This window comes from Eurosta solidaginis, chromosome 2 (assembly GCF_040869045.1).
Source record: "Eurosta solidaginis isolate ZX-2024a chromosome 2, ASM4086904v1, whole genome shotgun sequence".
Lineage (NCBI taxonomy): Eukaryota > Metazoa > Arthropoda > Insecta > Diptera > Tephritidae > Eurosta > Eurosta solidaginis.
The window spans coordinates 1,426,726-1,441,883 of record NC_090320.1 but is presented as its reverse complement, the minus strand read 5'-3'; the positions used below and the strand labels follow the sequence as shown (position 1 = coordinate 1,441,883).

The following is a 15,158-nucleotide window of genomic DNA, read 5'->3' as shown; positions in this document are numbered from 1 at the left end:
GTTTAGTAGGTCATGAAAAAAAACCTTAAAAATAAAAGTCGAAAAAAAAGTAAAAAAAAAAATGAAATTTCGCTGGCTCGAAAATTATTTTTTTAGGTATGCGTAGTGGAACTTTTTTTCCTGAGCCCAAATCCTATCGAAAAATCGATGGCGCAATATCGGTTAATAAATCGACCTAGTCTACTACATATACTTAACTGTATACATAGTATGTCTACCCAGCAATGGAAGTAGACAACAGTTCTCTAAAGCAAGGGGTATTGCAATAGACGATATGCTTTGGATCTGTTCCACAGCGGTGTAGTTGTTAGGACAACATGTATCAACTAAATATGCATAAAATCAAAGCAAGGCGTATTTAAATTAAAACAAGTAAGGAAGGCTAAGTTCGGGTGTAACCGAACATTACATACTCAGTTGAGAGCTATGGAGACAAAATAAGGAAAATCACCATGTAGGAAAATGAACCTAGGGTAACCCTGGAATGTGGTTGTATGACATGTGTATCAAATGGAAGGTATTAAAGAGTATTTTAAGAGAGAGTAGGCCATAGTTCTATGGATGGACGCCATTTAGGGATATCGCCATAAAGGTGGACCAGGGGTGACTCTAGAATATGTTTGTACGATATGGGTATCAAATGAAAGCTGTTAATGAGTATTTTGAAAAGCAGTGATCCTTAGTTCCATAAGTGGACGCCGTTTCGAGATATCGCCATAAAGGTGGACCAGGGGTGTCTCTAGTTGTACGATATGGGAATCAAATGAAAGGTGTTACTGAGCATTTTAAGAGGGAGTGGGCATTAGGTCTATAGGTGCACGCCTTTTCGAAATGTCGCCATTAGGGTGGGCCAGGGGTGACTCTAGAATGTGTTTGTATGATATGGGTATCAAATGAAAGATGGTAATGAGTATTTTAAAAGGGAGTAATCCTTAGTTCTATAGGTGGACGCCTTTTCGAGATATCGCCATAAAGGTGGACCAAGGGTGACTCTAGAATGTTTGTACGATATGGGTATCAAACGAAAGGTGCTACTGAGCATTTTAAGAGGAAGTGGGCATTAGGTCTATAGGTGGACGCCTTTTCGAGGTATCGTCATTAGGGTGGGCCAGGGGTGACTCTAGAATGTGTTTGTACGATATGGGTATCAAACGAAAGGTGTTACTGATCATTTTAAGAGGGAGTGGGCATTAGGTCTATAGGTGGACGCCTTTTCGAGATATCGCCATTAGGGTGGGCCAGGGGTGACTCTAGAATGTTTTTGTACGATATGGGTATCAAATGAAAGGTGGTAATGAGTATTTTAAAAGGGAGTAATCCTTAGTTCTATAGGTGGACGCCTTTTCGAGATATCGCCATAAAGGTGGACCAAGGGTGACTCTAGAATGTTTGTACGATATGGATATCAAACGAAAGGTGTTACTGAGCATTTTAAGAGGGAGTGGGCATTAGGTCTATAGGTGGACGCCTTTTCGAGATATCGCCATTAGGGTGGGCCAGGGTGACTCTAGAATGTTTGTACGATATGGGTATCAAATGAAAGGTGTTACTGAGCATTTTAAGAGGGAGTGGGCATTAGGTCTATAGGTGGACGCCTTTTCGAGATATCGCCATTAGGGTGGGCCAGGGTGACTCTAGAATGTGTTTGTACGATATGGGTATCAAATGAAAGGTGGTAATGAGTATTTTAAAAGCGAGTAATCCTTAGTTCTATAGGTGGACGCCTTTTCGAGTTATCGCCATAAAGGTGGATCAAGGGTGACTCTAGAATGTTTGTACGATATGGGTATCAAACGAAAGGTGTTACTGAGCATTTTAAGAGGGAGTGGGCACTAGGTCTATATGTGGACGCCTTTTCGAGATATCGCCATTAGGGTGGGTCTAGAATGTTTGTACGATATGGGTATCAAACGAAAGGTGTTACTGAGCATTTTAAGAGGGAGTGAGCGTTAGGTCTATAGGTGGACGCCTTTTCGAGATATCGCCATTAGGGTGGGCCAGGGGTGACTCTAGAATGTTTGTACGATATGGGTATCAAACGAAAGGTGTTACTGAGCATTTTAAGAGGGAGTATATAGGTGGTCGCCTTTTCGAGATATCGCCATTAGGGTGGGCCAGGGGTGACTCTAGAATGTTTGTACGATATGGGTATCCAACGAAAGGTGTTACTGAGCATTTTAAGAGGGAGTGGGCATTAGGTCTATAGGTGGACGCCTTTTCGAGATATCGCCATTAGGGTGGGCCAGGGTGATTCTAGAATGTGTTTGTACGATATGGATATCAAATTAAAAGTATTAATGAGGGTTTTAAAAGCGAGTGGCCCTTAGATGTATATGTGAAGGCGTTCTCGCGATATCGACCAAAATGTGGACCAGGTGATCCAGAAAATCATCTGTCGGGTACTGCTAATTTATTTATATATGCAATACCACTAACAGTATTCCTGCCAAGATTCCAAGGGCTGTTGATTTCGCCTTGTAGAACTTTTTCATTTTCTTCTACTTAATATGGTAGGTGTCACACCCATTTTACAAAGTTTTTTCCAAAGTTATATTTTGCGTCAATAAACCAATCCAGTTACCATGTTTCATCCCTTTTTTCGTAGTTGGTATAGAATTATGGCATTTTTTTCATTTTTCGTAATTTTCGATATCGATAAAGTGGGCGTGGTTATGGTCGGATTTCGGCCATTTTTTATACCAAGATAAAGTGAGTTCAGGTAAGTACGTGGGCTAAGTTTAGTAAAGATATATCGATTTTTGCTCAAGTTATTGTGTTAACGGCCGAGCGGAAGGACAGACGGTGGACTGTGTATAAAAACTGGGCGTGGCTTCCACCGTTTTCGCCCATTTTCCCAGAGAACAGTTACCGTCAGTGGAATCTATGTCCCTACCAAATTTGAGAAGGATTGGTATATTTTTGTTCGACTTATGGCATTAAAAGTATTCTAGACAAACTAAATGAAAATGGGCGGAGCCACGCCCATTTTGAAATTTTCTTTTATTTTTGGATTTTGTTGCATCATATCATTACTGGAGTTGAATTTTGACTTAATTTACTTATATACAGTAAAGATATTAACTTTTTTGTTAAAATTTGAATTTAAAAAAAATTTTTTTTAAAAAGTGGGCGTGTTCTTCATCCAATTTTGCTAATTTTTATTTAGCACATATCTAGTAATAGTAGTAACGTTCCTGCCAAATTTCATCATGATATCTTCAACGACTGCCAAATTACAGCTTGCAAAACTTTTAAATTACCTTCTTGTAAAAGTGGGCGGTGCCACGCCCATTGTCCAAAATCTTACTAGTTTTCTATTCTGCGTCATAACCTCAACCCATCTACCAAGTTTCATCGCTTTAGCCGCCTTTGGCAATGAATTATCGCATTTTTTCGGTTTTTCGAAATTTTCGATATCGAAAAAGTGGGCGTGGTTATAGTCCGATATCGTTCATTTTAAATAGCGATCTGAGATGAGTGCTTAGGAACCTACATGCCAAATTTCATCAAGATACCTCAAAATTTACTCAAGTTATCGTGTTAACGGACGGACGGACGGACGGACGGACATGGCTCAATCAAATTTTTTTTCGATCCTGATTATTTTGATATATGGAAGTCTATATCTATCTCGATTCCTTTATATATGTACAACCAACCGTTATCCAATCAAACTTAATATACTCTGTGAGCTCTGCTCAACTGAGTATAAACAGCAGCGACCATCACAGTGCCACTTGCCTCATCGACAGCCGGGCGGTACAATAAAAAACACATTAAAGTGGAGATATAATGTGAACCGGTTATATCGCTCAAAGAGCTTTCTCTGTTCTAATTTAAAAATAATGCGACTTACTGTAGGGAACCGGCCGCACAAACTCATTGAGATAATTTATATGCAAAATATTTAGTAACGTACGTTATGTATGTTGTTGGTGTTGGCCTCATTTGCATGTCAAATATCTCTCCTCGCTGATCCACACTTTCGCATATATTAAAGCGTTAAACGCCTAAAATTATAAAATAATTTCAATGAAATTATTAAATGACGGCTGCAGCACGGGGCTGTTAGGGATGTGTGGTTAGTGTCGGTATGTCTCTTACGTAGCGGCTTACCCCTAAAACGCACTTTGTGGTGGTAAAATTATATTGTGGTCAGTGTATAAATTTTCAATTTCAGCCAATGAAATTAAAAGGATTTACGCAAAATATACGTACATACATATTTATGCTACACGCGATCAAAGGGCAAACATAATGCGACCACAAAATTTAACAAAGGTAGTAGCGAGCAGAAAGAGGAGAGATAGCGATTTATATTCATACTTTTGGTTGACGCGAACAATAAGCAAATTAAAAAAAATTGTTTCTCTCCAACCATGCATAAATATAATTTTTGTTTCTGTTTATGTGTTTCATTTTTGGTTTCAAATAACAAAGAAAAGGAGATAAAGCTACTGGCCACAAGAAATGGCGCCCGAAAATAAAAAAAGTCGGTTAAGGCAGTTTCAAGTCAAGGAGGCCGTGATGAAACATGTAGAGTAAATAACAAGCCCGAGCCCACAATCACAAACGGTGCAATTAATGTTCCCCTACCCAACTATTACGATGTACGATAAGCAATATCGATATTGAGTAGATTTATTAGACTGGTCGTCTTCAGATTTGGTAAATCTATTATCGACTAAATTTTGACTATGCCCCAAAAAAAAGAATAACACCCAACACTGGCTAGCTGCCTATATAATGCTATGCCTGTCTTTTGTCTTTCCGTTAATTTTATTCGGCTGTGCTAAGCTACATTACAAATTAAACAAGCTTTCAGACAGTTTGACATTCTATAATGCGATTTCTTTAATTTGATGCTGGATAAAATTATTAGAACTCGTCCACGGAAGGAAGAGGGAGGGTCCAACTTAGTCGGCAGGGTCAGCTGGAAAACGATCTAATATGCCTCAGCGTCCTCAAGTGACGCCAGGTGGGAATAATTATAATTATAAGTAATTGTCATGTTTTTGGGCGGGCAAAACCGTTTAGGTGGCTAGGCGCTAATCTTGTTTTATCTACATGCTTGTAAATATTTTACTCCGTTTTTATTTTCAACTTGTTGACAAAAGATATCGCCTAATTTGTATCAGAAAAACTCTTCCTTGCAAAGAATAATTTATACTAACATATCGTATGTAGACATTCAAGTGTCTGCACGTATTCTCAAGCTTATGCTTTTTTGCTTGCTAAACGCTTGTTCCAAATCACGCACAAACTTACAAAATTGAATATTTCAATTGTCTTCTTTTAGGCGTGATATATCCATAAACGTATGCCTGCAATGATTTTCTGGTGGATTTTTTGGCTTATGTTGCATTTGAAATGCGATAACAGACTAGCCATGGGCGATTTATGACTGCCTAATACAATTATTTTGTTTTCTTTTTCTACACGAAAGTCTATAAATGCGCCGTAGTTACTTTTCTGCTGTGGTTTTTATAGAATCAATTGTGCGATACTTTTATTCGCTTTATTGATTTTTTTTGCTTAGCCGCTTTTAACATGGATGGTTTTATGTACGTGATTTTGATTTTGTTGCAGATATGTTTAAAACGCGTTTTGAAATGTTGGCTATGAATTTCGTAAAAAGTAGACAATTTGGATTATTTAAACAATCCATAAAATATGATGCGTAATAATAACACAAGTATACACGGTTTTGGATCTAGGCAACTAAAAGTGGTTTTTAAGACAATTTATGACGCTGAATCCGATTCTTAATTCCGTTTTTTTAAGATTTATTCCAGTTTTTAATACAGTCTATAAAACCTCTCTGAAGTTGGCAAGACAACTTTTACGTGGAAAAAATTACCTATTGGGAAAATTGCCGTGAATTTGCCGTAATTTATCCGTGAAGCAAAAAAATTTGCCGTGGCCATATTTTAGAAAATACAGGGTGGCACGCCAACTTCACGTGAAGTTAGCGTGCCACCCTCAGAAAACCACCTTAGAGACCAGCTAGGAAAATAATTCTTGCACACGAATTTGCCGTAAATTTGCCGTAGATAAGTGGCATATTTCATAAATTCGAAAAAAAAATTTCAAATTTTTTTATGGTGCACCGCCAACTTCACGTGAAGTTAGCGTGCCACCCTCAGGAAACCACCTTAGAGGCCAGCTAGGAAAATAATTCTTGCACACGAATTTGCCGTAGATAAGTGGCATATTTTATAAATTCGAAAAAAAAAAATTTCAAATTTTTTTTATGGTGCACCGCCAACTTCACCTGAAGTTAGCGTGCCACCCTGTATTTTCTAAAACATGGCCGCGGCAAATTTTTTTGTTTCACGCATAATTCACGGCAAATTTACGGCAAATTCACGTGCAATAATTATTTTCCTAACTGGTGTCTAAGGTGGTTTTCGAAAAGTGGCACGCTAACTTCACGTGAAGTTGGCGGTGCACCATACAAAAAATTTGATTTTTTTTTTCGAATTTATAAAATATGCCACTTATATACGGCAAATTCGTGTGCAAGAATTATTTTCCTAGCTGGCCACTAAGGTGGTTTTCTGAGGGTAGCACGCTAACTTCACGTTAAGTTGGCGGTGCACCATACAAAAAATTTGAACTTTTTTTTTCGAATTTATAAAATATGCCACATATCTACGGCAAATTCGTGTGAAAGAAATTTTTTCCTAGCTGGCCTCTAAAGTGGTTTTCTGAGGGTGGCACGCTAACTTCACGTGAAGTTGGCGGTGCAGCATAAAAAAAATTTGAAATTTTTTTTTCGAATTTATAAAATATGCCACTTATCTACGGCAAATTTACGGCAAATTCGTGTGCAAGAATTATTTTCCTAGCTGGCCTCTAAGGTGGTTTTCTGAGGGTGGCACGCTAACTTCACGTTAAGTTGGCGGTGCACCATAAAAAAAATTTGAAATTTTTTTTTCGAATTTATAAAATATGCCACTTATCTACGGCAAATTTACGACAAATTCGTGTGCAAAAATTATTTTCCTAGCTGGCCTCTAAGGTGGTTTTCTGAGGGTGGCACGCTAACTTCACGTGAAGTTGGCGGTGCACCATAAAAAAAATTTGAAATTTTTTTTTTCGAATTTATAAAATATGCCACTTATCTACGGCAAATTTACGGCAAATTCGTGTGCAAGAATTATTTTCCTAGCTGGCCTCTAAGGTGGTTTTCTGAGGGTGGCCCGCTAACTTCACGTGAACTTCACGTGAAGTTGGCGTGCCACCCTGTATTTTCTAAAACATGGCCGCGGGAAATTTTTTTGTTTCACGGATAATTCACGGCAAATTTACGGCAAATTCACGTGCAAGGATTATTTTCCTAACTGGTGTCTAAGGTGGTTTTCGAAAAGTGGCACGCTAACTTCACGTGAAGTTGGCGGTGCACCATAAAAAAAGTTAAATTTTATTTTTTCGAAATTATATAATATGCCACTTATCTACGGCAAATTTACGGCAAATTCGTGTGATAGAATTATTTTCCTAGCTGGTCTCTAAGGTGGTTTTCTGAGGGTGGCCCGCTAACTTCACGTGAAGTTGGCGTGCCACCCTGTATTTTCTAAAATATGGCCACAGCAAATTTTTTTGTTTCACGGATAAATTACGGCAAATTCACGGCAATTTTCCCAATAGGTAATTTTTTTCCACGTAAAAGTTGTCTAGCCAACTTCAGAGAGGTGTCAATAAATCAATTTAAAGATTTTTGTCAAATAATATTCATTTTATTAACGTAAAAGTAGCAAATCATAAATGAAGATTGGTGAAACTTTGCCTTTTGTATTGTTTAGTATCTGTTTCGCGTATTAGAGTCCAACAGTAGTCGCTCATCATGCCTTCATCCCAAAATCCTTGGTATCGTCTTTCAATGTTGGCTAGATCTTGGTGTAGCCGCTCTCTTTGTTCGTCGCTCGTATCACCCAAATTTTCGGAAAAAAATCGAGATGGAAATGCAGAAAATGCACCTTTAGAGACATTCTAGCTCCAATCTTTCGATAATTTTTCAACATATCGCCAATAATTTCCTTAAAATTAGGGGATTTGTGATTACCAAGAAAGTGGTGAACAGTTACAGTTGTATTGACTTATCAAACAGTGCCACTATTTAAAAGCTGCTATAACAGCACAATGGTGCTATCATGCGAGAACTCGGCAACTAGAATCAATCTTAAAAAACTGAATGCAGATTCGAATTCAGCATATCAAATATAGTTAAGAATCGTTCTTATCTGCTCAGATCCAAAAGTTGACCTGAATTTGTAAACTGGTGTAATGTAGGAGTTGCAAGAGAACCTAAATTTTATTTTAACAATTCTTTGGTTAATACGTAATAATGATACAGAACGTATGAAATATGAGCCATGTGTTTTGTTTACAATTTTGAGCTCGAAAGGCGTTCCGCTGACGAATGTCGTTTAAAGTTTTGTAGATCAAATCTTTATTTCATTATATTTCAAGTCCAATAAACCATTTAACTATTTTACTATTATCCCCAGGGCATCTCCATACAACAACGATCGCCTAAAAGCAGGCAACATTAAGCGAAGAATGTGTATGCTACATGGTTGTTCCCGACAAACATAACCACTTTTTTTTTTAGGAAATTTTAGTATTTACTAGAAAGCATTTTAGTTCTGACGAAAATTTTGGTCAAACTGGAACGTTTGCATACCGCAACAAACGACTGATTACTTCAGGAAGCATTAAATGCGCAAAAGTAAACACGGCATACTTTTAAGTGAACGTAACGTTCTTCTATATGTATGTGCACTCAAATTTTATAGATGGCGATATCAAATTTTAAATGTACTTCCAGTTATTGTGATTTATATGATTCAACTTAATTTACCAGGAGCAAATCCACTGAATTTTGATATTGATTTTGTAACACAAATTTTTGCGAAGATGCCGCCATTTCAGACTCGTTACTAAGACTTTCGAATATGGAACTTCACTGCTGCAAATATTATGGGCCGATTTCACCAACTCGACTTAACTTAAGTAAGTCATATTTTTTAATTTCTCTGTTTCACCACCAATGCTTAACTGAGTCACAAATTAGCCTACCTGTCAGCTGGCTTATTCTCCACTTTCAACAGTATTGCTGTAGTACAAATTTTGAGTCGAACTAAATGGCAGTATTGATACTTACTTCATTATGCATATATAGAAACCCCGCTATTGTGTGAGTTCACCGGGTGGCGTGTAATTAAAACGTAGCCAAAAATACTACTATGTATGTATAAAACAGCTGATAGGATTTTTGTATATCAAATGGGTTAAGTAGCTAAGTTGGTGAAATCCAAAAAAAAACTTAGCCTCAAATCTGGGCAAACTTAAGTTGCAAATAAGTTTTAGCCTAAGTCGTGTTGGTGAAACCGGTCCTTTGTTGCAGTCGAAGCGCCCAGAAGTAGACATTACAAACAGTTTTACTTTGCTTTAATAAAAACCTGAAATTTTCATAATTTCTCATATTAAAGCTGATGCATTGCTTACATCAAATCGGTTTATGACTATGCACAAAGTTTATTGCCTAATTGTGTGCCATACAAAGTTCACGTTTTAGCACATTTCATATGTTTTTGTTCGAGTCAGTTAGTAACAAATGGAGGCATATAAAATACGTTACAACAACGCATACAGACGCTTGCATTTACTGTTTTATTTTTATTGTCACTCGTACAATCATTGTGAGTGGTTGTTGTTACTGTCAATTGTTCTTTATGCAAATTGAATGCGTAAATTTATTACGTATGCAGAACCTGTATGACCGCTAGGCAAATAATTTTTCAACGCTTTAATTGTTGTGCACTTTTAGGCGCGTGACATTAATTACCAGCAAGTTGTCTGCACATCTACATTTATATAATATAATTTTGAAGTATGTAATTTAAAGCAAGTTTTTGGTGCAGCACTAAAACTGACTTTAAGCGTAGGTATATTTTTTATTGAAGTTTCCTTTTTTAATATTTACGTACTATATTAACATTAAAACTTTTGTTAATGTGCAGCTATGCAAATATTTAAAGAACAATTTTTTTTTCAGATAATGAAGAAAAAAGTGTCCATACTATGTAAAATATAAGTAAATTTAAAACTTATTTAATTTAAAAAAATGCATTTATATTACGTTCCTGAAAATTCAAATCCTTTGTATTTTTGTTTTTTAAATATTTCGCTGTGCGTTAGTTCACGTACAACGTAAACCAATTTTTCTAATTTGACTGATAACTCAAAATCAGTTTCAGTTGGAATGCTAGCAAGTCTTGTGGTTTTCCTCATTGCAAAAATAATTTTTCGTTTGGTCATGTCCAGACATTTTGTCGTCAGTGGAAATGTTGTCGTTTTGATACTTTCTAGTTTTCACACATATTTTAGTGTCAAATCAAGGTTTCTGTACGCTGCTGACAGCAAAAATGTTTTCGCATCAATTTGAAATTGCTTTCGCAAAAGTTTTCACAAATTCTGTATACACGACTGCTCTTCTTCTTCATACATACATACAAGGATAGATATTTTTAGTTAGAAGCAAAGCGTGAAGCAATTAATATCAAACGATATCAAATAAACATGATTTAAATGAAATATTTGTATGTATTGACACATGACTGTATGTGTGCACTAAAATTGGTTTCAATGGGAAAATAACATAAACATTTTTCGTACAAAAGTGGTTTATTAGACAACGCGAGCATATAGAATGCGGCGCTTTTGCAATTTGTGTGCTTTATGAACGCTTCGATTGCAGAAATTCCTAATGAATACAGAGGAAAACGGACCCCTTGCACAGAATTTCTCAACAAATTGGGCTATCTATGCACATACATACATATGTATATACTTTGTAGCTCTTCTCACTCGTGCGTGTACATAACTAATACATAAATACGTTTGTATGTTTCCTTTTAATTTATTGATTGATGAGCGCGTCAAGAACTTATGACATTTATAGTTATAAATTATTCCCTTTGGCGGGGGGCGAGCGTAATAAATAGGCAGCGATCTACTTTTTAAACTTCTCTATGAAAATATTTGTGCTATTTTGTGTTGTATATTTCTTGGCACTTATTAATGAATTTTATTTTTTTTTTCGTCTTATAAATATGTAGTTGCTTTCAAAACTTTTATACTTGTATCATTTACTAATTTCGTGTCAAATTGTCAATTAAAAGGGAACTACAAATTGTTTGCAGATATCGTTAGTTAAAGGAAAGTATAATTAAGTATGTAGATATGTATATATGGTTACGTACGGTTAATACTTATTTAACCAAAATAATATGTATATCTTGAATAACTTACTAATAATGTTTCTAGAATGAGTGAAATAATAGACCAACCATATTAGGGTTTAACTTCGGAGTTCGAGACAAGAAGCAGGATTATGGCATGCCGCTAGGGAAGTGATAGCATCTCCGCTGATAACAACGAAGGTCCTTGGTTCAAGTATGGTGCGAAGCAGCATTTTTTTCTACGACGAAGGTGTGTATCATAAAAATCTTCAGAAGTCTTGTTTGAAATAGTTTTTCATGCGCTCAACCATTTTTTAGTTATAGCCCGGAAAGTTCGAGACGTTGTTCTTAATTGGCCTCTCGTGGATAACTCATAAATGCAGCGAATTCGCTCAAATGGAGCCGCCAATAATAATAAACTAAACATTTTGAAAAATGAGCGTGTCACCCCTTTTTAGTTTCAGTCTTTTCCACTAATCGGATGCTGTAACTCCGGTTATAGTAGATGAATCGAAAAAATCGATGCAGATATGTTTCGTTTGTTCGGAAAATTTAATTCAATAAACATATAAACTTTTTTCATCTCCGCGGCCTCCACGTTTTACGGCTAATCATACTCTAAAAAATTTTACTCCATATCTACCTCTTAAATGCTATTTTATGCTAAACTACTAAAATAGGAAATAGCCTTTCATGGTTATTGCAACAGAATATAAATTTGACTATATATATCCCAGTTGCTTATTTCAATCCGAACTGACCCGTTCCCTTTTTAAACGGTATTATTTAGTTTGACTTGACAGGGTGGACGGCCGGCCGACACGAATTTTGTAATTGAAATTGAAGTAACTTCCCGAGAAGCCACAAGCCTGAAACTTGGAATATAGTTCAGAACCCGATAACAATGCAATAATACGCAAAATCGCCGCTAGTTGGCGCAAGGATCGAGATATTCACAAAAATCGTATTTCTGGTCCGATTTGGCTCATATTTGGAACACATAATACATACAAGAATAGAAAGCGACCTATGAAAAAAATCGCCGCTAGGTGGAGCAAATATCGAGATATTAAAAAAAAATCGTATTTGTGGTCCGACTTGGAACGCATAATACATAAATGAATAGGAAGCGACCTATGATGTCCGATTTGGTTCATATTTGGAACAAATATTACATACAGTCCGGTAGAAGTAACATCAAAATATTTTGGAGTTGGAGGAGGGACAAGCATACGTGGCGCAGAGTCGAGTAAATTCTTTGGAAGGATTATGTGTTGAGGACTTAGATTGTAACAAATTGTCAGGAAAGTTCTTGCAGCAGTAATGAGTCACTAAATGAACTAAATAGAATGAGAAATAATAGGCGATTAAGTAAAGACTAAAAACTTGAAAATAAAATAATTAAAAAAACCGTTTTATTGAAAACAATGCTTACATGAAGTAATAATAATACTAAAAGCTAGAAAATAATTAGGTAGGTCCTAGGTACTAGTCATCGCACTCCTCATCAATCTAAGGCGTTGTTCAGACAATTAAGTAAAAGCGTTGTACGCGTCAAATTTCTATTGATAGTAATAAGTAAGACCAACTGAACCTTAATCAGGTTATGCTACGCCTCACATTTTTAGAAATTTCACGTGCCCAACGCTTTTATTTAATTGCCTGATCAACGCCCTAGATTGATGAGGAGTGTGATGACTAGTACCTAGGATCTACCTAATTATTTTCTAGCTCTTAGTATTATTATTACTTCATGTAAGTATTGTTTTCAATAAAACCGTTTAACTTAAATTTTTTTTTTATTATTTTATTTTTAAATATTTTAATTTTAAAACGAGCGATTTCAAGGTTTCGATGATATAGTCCATACAGAGGTACGTTGAGGTTGGTGACATTACTCTCGGTACCTCGAATTTTAAGGACTTACATTATATTTAGTGCATTCGCTTAAAGATAAATATAAGCGAAAACGGGTTCTTTTTTTATGTGGGAGTGTAGTGAGTAGCTTTTGAAGGAATCAATATAATATGTAGGGAGGTGTCTTCTAGAACGAGTTGGTTGGTTTGGGAATTAACGCGAACTTCTCTACCACCGTCACTTGACACCATAATAAAGGTTTTAACTGCTGAGCAGAGCAAGCCCCCGGTAAAGAAAAGTAACAGCAATATGCTTATGGCATTCGTGTCCGATAGATGCCATTAAACCTAGCTAATTGTGGATTTATTGTCTTTAATCACCTGGGACCAGACCCAAACCTTTTTCGAAAGATGCTCTTAGTTGTGCACCTAGAGTTGACCCTCATCTTCTCTCCTTCCATGCAAGTAAAAACAACAAAAGATAATCGAATGTGCAAAATTAAATATCTTGCAGATTTTTTCTGCTTAATCTCTGTTTCTCTCTGATAAAGCTTAAACTTTTGGCGAAACCTCAAGACTGCTTTATTGAAACTATGAACATTTTAGCAAATTGCTTTTACATAAACTTTGAAATATTAGCTACCAAAATGTGCTTGTATTTGTGAATTTTAGCTTGTTTAGCAAACCACAATTAGCGCTCACTTAGTTGTGGCAACACATCCAATTACACACATGAAACACTAAGAAGATTAGATACTGAACTATTTTCAAATTTCAAACAATATTCTATAAAATTTAAGTTTTCCTATTTTAAACGTCCTTCATGCTGTTCTTTCAATTAGTCGCTACATTTTAACTACAAATAAAATCTCAATGCAAATGCTGAGGGAAATCTTAAGCAGCCTTTTATGATTTTTTAAATTCGTATGTGTATTGGTGGTATAACAATGAAAATTTCTACTTTAATTACAGTATAATAATTTTATTGTTGCTCAGGTCTTTGATGCTGTCGAGCAGTGTTTGGAGTTGCGTGTATTTGAAGATAACGGTATTTTCGCGCCTTAAGCTGCACTTCAACAATGAATATTAAAGCGCAATATTAACGAGTTTGGTGAGTTTATTTAAGAAAAGTTTCGATTGCTTTCGTTGTTATGGCTTTTCTGCAGAATTTGCTGCTGCTCATGGGAAGAATGGCGGTTATTGTTGCGCGAGCTGGTGATTTAAAGATAACTTTATGACAATAAAAATGTTGCGAGTTAACTGAAATTGTCAAACAAAAGCGCTTAATTAATTCTATAAGGCACAAGCAAAAACTTTGGTAAAGAATAGTTTGAAATGTAGAGTAGGTTGTTATAAAGCTTAAGTACATTTTTCGGCCAACTGAGTACCGGTGATATATTAAGATATTTTGTCGTATGATGAATTTAAATTTATTTATTTATGTTTGTACATTAGAGTGCACCTTGGTTTGTGACTTCGACGTACCAAGAAAAAAAAAATATATTTTCCACAGTGACCCTAACTAACCATGTGTACCAATAGACAAATTTTTTGACAGAAAAAAGAAAATGGTACCATGTAAAACAATATTTCGACTTTTGAAATTCTTACTATGATGATTACAAATCTGCCTTTGTATTTTGAAGGGAACGTGATTAGATTGATAAGAAGTCAGAAATCAGATCTTAATAGACTCTTTGAATGAAGCTTACTCTTTTGGCTCTAAATATCTCTTGGACAGTGCCTAGAACAATTAAACAACCTGAGAAATGTCCAATTTAAACTGTTACTAAAATTTAACCTTTCGGCTAAAAACAGTGAAATTTCAATTTCCATGCCTTTAACTGACGGAAAGTTAAAATCACTAATATACATAAAATTTTTAACGAATAACATTATAACATTATAAAACTTACCACCAAATATTGTACACAAACAAGACGAACCCTTATAAACTTTCATACATGCATGCATATACAAATACAATTTTAAATGAGAGGCGTACATATGTCTCTGAGTAACATTTTTTTTAATTAAAGGAACCCTCACTACA

The 15,158-nt window shown here is 35.8% G+C and overlaps 1 protein-coding gene across 8 annotated transcripts in view; it reads left to right on the top strand.

Moving 5' to 3' along the window:
- The window catches only part of LOC137239097 (uncharacterized), a 306,266-nt gene that overhangs the window by 136,666 nt on the left and 154,442 nt on the right, over positions 1-15,158 (top strand). The gene's annotated exons all lie outside the window — the stretch shown is intronic.